This window comes from Pseudochaenichthys georgianus, chromosome 5 (assembly GCF_902827115.2).
Source record: "Pseudochaenichthys georgianus chromosome 5, fPseGeo1.2, whole genome shotgun sequence".
In the NCBI taxonomy this organism is placed as follows: Eukaryota; Metazoa; Chordata; class Actinopteri; order Perciformes; family Channichthyidae; genus Pseudochaenichthys; species Pseudochaenichthys georgianus.
This window is the reverse complement of record NC_047507.1, coordinates 20,108,770-20,115,137: the sequence shown is the minus strand read 5'-3', so window position 1 is coordinate 20,115,137 and position 6,368 is coordinate 20,108,770. Positions and strand designations below refer to the sequence as shown.

The window sequence follows — 6,368 nt, the reverse complement described above, 5'->3', positions numbered from 1 at the left end:
GTCGTCCAATAAGTGAAGAACGGAGGATTCTAACGACGTTCAGGAGGATCCAGCAGAGGGCTTCGGAAAAAGAATTAAAGATACAGGGGCTACTTCTGCACCCGAAGGTTAGGCGGACAGCAAAGTAGAATTTTGATTCCCACCTGATACCGAACATGTGCCACTGAGATGGGTGAATGGGAATTATTTTGAATGCGTCCGTGATATCCGCTTTGGAGAGCCACGCTCCTTGCCCTGCAAATTTGATAAGCTTAATGGCATTATCGACTGAAGCGTAGTGAAGTGAAAAATACTCGGGGGGAATAAGGCTATTGATGCTGCAGAACGGCCCAGCGCGAGGAGCGGACAGATCGAAGATGAGCCTTTTCTTCTCGGAATATTTGCGTGTAGCGACCCCTATTGGGCTTGTTCGGAACACCGGGAACGGAGAGGACTGGAAAGGACCGATTAAATATCCTTTGTTGAGCTCTTTTTTTATGAGCTGAGAGACTATAGTGGGTTCTTTGGCGGCTGACTGCATGTTTTTTGCCACTAGAGTCACTGAGGGGGGAGAGAGAACCCCTACCCTGAACCCTTGAGAGAGCCCTGACAGCAGATAGTCAACGAACACGGGATTTGGGTGAGTCGAAAGTGCAGCTGCTAAATGTGTGGTGTTAATGGGAGTCGATGGGTGATGTTTTAAAAGGTTTTTCCACCACGTTGATTCTGGCGCGGGAAAATGAGCCGGCGCCTGGGGCAGACTGACCTCGGGTGGGCCTCCCTGCACGTACTGCAAATGTGGAGAAAAGTACAATACTGTTGAGAACACGCGTTCTCGTTAAAAGCACCGCAAATCTTCGTGTCCCTTTGCCTAATCACCTGACGGTTTGTTTTGATGTTCCCAGGATACTGCGTGGGGAAAACGCTAGACCCGGAGAGAGGTACTGAAGGGCAGAGCGGAGAGGTGTGGCCCTGCGCTCCACAGCTAATGCATGAAACTACCTGTTGCCCGCCGGTAGCCATAACGAGCAGCTCGGTATCCAGCACGGACCAGTCCAGGCGGATGTTGCTATGAGCTAAGTGTAGCGCTGCTTTGCTGGAGAAGCTTTTGTGGTATTGATAGACAACTAGTTTCCCATATTTTAAGTGAAGATCTCCGATCATGGCCAAATAGGCGTCTAATTCCGCTCTCCTTCCAGGGTAAACTGTGCAGAGAACATCGCGGAAAATGCTGAATGCTACCAGAAATTGTCCTATCGAAAGGTCTTTGAGGAGCCGGGGGTCTGCGGATTTAAATACCGCAGTAATGCTTCCTCCCGTGGCGATGGCTTTGTCGCACTCCGGGGAAGGCAGGATGAGGCTGACCAAATTGATGTCTTTCCCGTCAAGGATTTTTGCCCTGAGCCGTGAGGAGATGTTAGCGGCTTGGGGGATATAGGGCCTACCTGAGAGAGGAGCCGGGAGGGCGGAAGTCAGGGTGTAAACGGGAGCTATCGCGCCGGTTGTAAAATCCTGGCCCGGCGGGGCCGCCAGAGAGGTTGAAGCTCCGGCCTGATTTTTCTCCATGGACTGGAGGCGAGCGTCTATTAATAGCATGGAGCTTGCCAAAGATTGCAGCGTATTGGCTAGTCTACTGTCGAACGGGGGCTGAGTGCCGGAGCTCCCGGGCTGAGCGGTGCTGGGCTGCTGAGCCCCGCTGGAGTGAACCTGGAGAGTGTAGGATTTTTTGGCCGGGCGAGCTCCTGGAGGACTCGCTTTTTTAAGCCTTTTGCCCCCGCGGCCGCGAGCGCGCCCTCGCCCTCTTCCGGGGGGGCTGGCTGGGGCTGCTGGCCTGGGTTGAGAGACCGCGCCAGGCTTGGTCCGCCAGATCACGGAGCTGAGACAGCAGGAGATCTGGGGCTGGGGTGATGCCCTGCTTCTGGAGGTGGGCGATGAGGAATTTGCTTCTGCTGAGCGAGAGCCGCTGCGGGCGCTCAGACGGGAGCTGGAGCGACGATGAGTTACAGAGTTGGATGCTGCCTCTGAAAGGGTATCGGAGATGGGATCGAGATCCTTCGAAAAAGGTAAGTCCTCTGAAGAGTCTGAATTAGGCATGTTTGAGCGTTTGTTTTGTTTTTTGTATCCAGTGTTTAAAGGCGTAAGAGGAGTATAAACTACCAGCTTTGCGCGTTGACACCTGGAAGACAGCTGATAGAACAGGGGAGAGCATATATAGAGGGGTTAACAGGTGCGATGATTAGCCCTGTAATGAAGGGGCGTGATAGGTTTAGCTGAGGAGAGGCGCTCCCTGTCATTTAGATGCAGGGAGCAAGTATTGCCATGACGCGCAATACGGAGTGTTAGGTCTTCCTGTCTGAACTTGCGCTAAGCTTCATTTCAACTTGCAAATGAAAGTCCACCTGCTGCCTTGAAAAAGCAAATCAAGTCAACTTGAAGACAATCTTTGTTTCAACTCATTAATGCAAGTCAGTCTCGTTGATATGACTTGAAGGTTCTAGTTGTATTAACATTGTTTTTTAAGTTGTCTAAGTTGATTTAACTTTATACTTAGAGTTGAGACAACTACCAATCTTACATTATTAGGGCAAGAAAACTTTATTTACCTAGTCAAATAAACTCACATTTCAGTATTATAATAACTCACACTTTCAAGTTCTACATTTATATAACTCATAATTTCAAGTTAGGAAGATTGTAATAATGCATTTGTTTCAACTTAGATATATTAGTTGTATTGACTTCGGATAGCAAGTTTACATAAATGAATAATAATTCTTGCAGCGCATTTGTTCAGATATATAACATTTATTTAAAAAAAACATGTTATACATCAACTTATATCCAAAATGTAATTGGCAATAGAAAATGAAACCATACAATACACTTGCATGACCATGCTGCTGACCATACCTGAGTTAGTCAGGTCTCTCGCCTCACTGCAGTAACATACACACCTGAAACGTTGAGGTATGCACAGTTGCACACATATTCACTTAAAAATGAAACCCGAACAAGACATCACACTACTTTTAAAACACCCATCAACAGAGGATGACAGCTGGCCCCAAGGACACTGGTCATACGACACACTTTTTCTCATCTCTGACACTGACTGCGTGACCTAGGCATTTTTTAATTTTTGCTTGGGTACACTGAAGCCGAGATGGAGATATGCAGAGTAAGATCTATGGTCTGCTGTCAAAACTTTACAAACTACACTGCTGAAAACAAGAACAATATATAGAATAACAGTCCAAAACAGAAACTCCCTTCTTCCAGGAGCTATGACAGTCATTTGTTTAGAGGTGATATCTCAGCAGTTTATTTCTGAGTCCATCGATTCTTGCAGAGCACTTAACCTCAAATTAAGCGAGCGAAAAGTAAATGTATAATATAAGTAATATAGTGACTTACATCACACATCCTGATAACGTTGGAGGAATCCTCTGCAAAAAATATTGGAAGACCGAGTAGGGCAGCCGTTCTTCTGCTCTGGTTTGTGTCCTCCAAGGGGAAAACAGACAAGGGTAGGTAAATATGATAGCCAAGCTTGAATCCTTATCTTTGCACATTTTTGGTAATAGTTTCTCTGTAAAATACTTGCCTCTTTCTGAAGACACTGCAGAACACCACTCATGGCCGACCTTCTTCCAGATGCTACAGCAGCTTTGTAAGCCTCCAACAGACTTGGAACCATGGCATCTAGTCCTTCCAGCAAAGATTTCAGCAGGTCTTTGGTGACGATTCTGCTGAACTCGGCACATAGCTAAAACGACAAAAGAAGAGAAATTACATGAGTGAGAGAAAAATAAGAGCACCATGTAACAGCTGTAGTAATTTAAAGAGAGGAATCCAAAACATAACGGCAAGAAATAGTACATGCTTTATGTTGTTGACGTATAATATCCTATAGTTCAGTAATAGTAGTTGTACCACATTGAAAGTCCAATTATAATTAAATGATGGAGTATATGATATTATCTCCATTACTTATGTAATAGTATTATCAGCAACTTAAGTAGAATTATTCATCTTGCAGTAAAATATGCCCTTTTTATTTTTGTGTTATAGCTGAAGGTACAAAAATATATTGTGTAGAAGTAAACAATTGTACAAACTGCACTCGATTAGCAAAGGATTACCTGTCTCTGACCAAACAATGCAGGCCATCTCTCCATGACAGCAGAGATCAGTGGCTCATCACCGATGATCTCCTTTCTTCGCTGTGAGAATGTTGCGATCATCAGTTCACCCAGAAGCTGTAAATCGGAGTCCTTCTTCTGCACTTCCAGTGCCATGGTTTTGCGATCTTTCTCTGACTTCCCAGTAGTCTGTCCCCTCAGGTGGCTCTGGCAGGTAGTGGATCTCTCCTTTTTTGACTTTTTGACTGGCTTGTGGTTTCTTCCTCGCCCCTTTTTCTTTTATTTACAAGAACTTCAGGGCATCCAGCTGCCATCATTCTCTGACGGTAATTGCCCATCTGAATCTCAAACTAAATACCCAGCAATACCCACCCTCTACCTGACCCTGGCTCTTGAGACATGGGTGCTTTGCAACAAGAGCTTTTGCTACACTTTCATAATGGTCTTTGTTGGGATAGGCTGTGATTTTAGATATGATATCCGCAAGTCTGTCCAGTATTTCACTTTTCACACCCTTTGAGATGACCATCACAGTTTGATCCTGGGCATACGCATCATTTGCTGCTCTCAGCTGATACTCAACATCATGGGAGAAAGCTGGAACAACAAAAGGATCGGGCCATTCTGTCGATTGACTGCTACTTGGGGAATCAAAGCTTACAGTATCCAGTGTTGAGTCAGAAACCACCTCAGAAGATGTGAACAAAACCTTCAGAGTGGCTCGTTCCGCTGGTAGCTCCTTAATGTCTGTCAAATTGCAGAGCTGATTCCCAAAGTCCGAATCTTCAAACTGTAAAATGAAGTTTCCCTCAGAGACCAAGAGTGTTGCGCAGTTTTGCACACAGATCATCAACTGATGAGGGAACATCTTCTAGGGTGACCCGCCTTATATCTTCAGGTGAGAGGATAACTCTGAGAAGCATCATTGAGGTGTCTGCATCAGCTGAAACACAGTTAACAATATAGAAAACACTTTATCATCAGGAAATAAACACTGGAAGTGAATTGAAAATAAGTTGCACGTAATACAATTTACGGAAGACACTAAAAAAACCAACCAGTCCAACTTTACCTTAATTTAACATGAATGTCCTTGGAGTGACAAGCAGCTTTCCTTCCACAAGGTATGCAGCAAGAGGGGTGTAGTCATTCAGATTGTCAGGCTCGACAACCACAGTCACTGCAGGGTCTCTTCTGGCAAGTTGGAAACACCCGAGATGAATCACGAAGGCTGCTGTGAATAGTTCCATAATGAATGATATGCAGCAATCCACTACACAGATATCGAGTACTCTCCCAAAATCTGGCAGTCCACTTGTCCGTCCAACTGAGAGCACCATTCCTTTCGAATATTTTGTCCCATTTAAGTAAACAGTGGAGGTGAGAGAAACAGAGTTCAGATCTTGAAACTTACTCCTTAAGGCCTCTCTGATAGCAACATCTAAGATGTCCACAGATACGATTGATGATTTCCCAGTCTCAATGCTTGGTTTGAAAATTGTTGGCATCTCCAAATAATATGCCAACATCAGCTGATGTCTTGTGGCTAAAGTGTGCAGAATATTTTTGAAGTTGCCAGTATTGCGAACCACCTGTTTGAAGAAAGAATGTTTGGCCTCAAATCTTATTGTCCAGAACTCAATTGGTGGACCAAATTTCTTGATCAGTACAGGATAATGTTCAAGATAATGATGCTTGGGACGTAATCTTGTACCAGGAAATATTTCCAATAGCAACTGTCTGTGGTCAGAGATTTTTGCTTGTAGGTAGCACAGGGTTTCTGTTGTGAATGAGGGGCTGGATAGTAGCTCCACAATGTCTTTCAGTTCAAGGATCACAGACCAGGTTTTTTCACTTTCTGGAATTCGGTGGCCGATCAGCAGTGGAAGGAATCTCAAAAGTGCCCAGTTCTCATGTCCATTGCCACCAATAGTTCCATTTTTGTAAAAGTTTGCATGTATTGCTTGAGGCCTGTTAGTTTTGTCATTAAACTGAAAAGGGAATGATCCTATCCTTTCATTAAGGTCATTCAAAGTGAAATACTTTTTAGCAATCAGATCTGAAAGACACATGCACAGTTCCACAGGTACAATTCCTTCGAACAAATCATGAAGAAAATCCGGTGGAAACCCTTTTGCAGGATGAAAGTGAGCAAGTCTTCTTAAAGGACAGTCTCTTTTTAAACCATCAACACATGAGGCATCAGTTGTCTTGAGCACATTAACAGCTTCATCATACAAATGTGGT

General features: G+C 44.6%; 2 long non-coding RNA genes across 2 annotated transcripts; one reads left to right on the top strand and one right to left on the bottom strand.

The window, feature by feature from the left end:
• The first annotated feature begins 60 nt into the window (after window positions 1-60).
• LOC139433863 (uncharacterized) lies at window positions 61-1,673 on the top strand. The gene is made up of 3 exons (XR_011643268.1): window positions 61-619; window positions 885-1,092; window positions 1,179-1,673. It is a non-coding gene; the product is annotated as an uncharacterized lncRNA (long non-coding RNA).
• A 1,725-nt stretch (window positions 1,674-3,398) lies between these two features.
• LOC117446340 (uncharacterized) lies at window positions 3,399-4,272 on the bottom strand. Its single transcript, XR_011643267.1, has 3 exons — window positions 4,122-4,272; window positions 3,584-3,745; window positions 3,399-3,483 (listed from the first exon to the last, which is right to left on the bottom strand). It is a non-coding gene; the product is annotated as an uncharacterized lncRNA (long non-coding RNA).
• Between the last annotated feature and the right edge of the window lie 2,096 nt (window positions 4,273-6,368).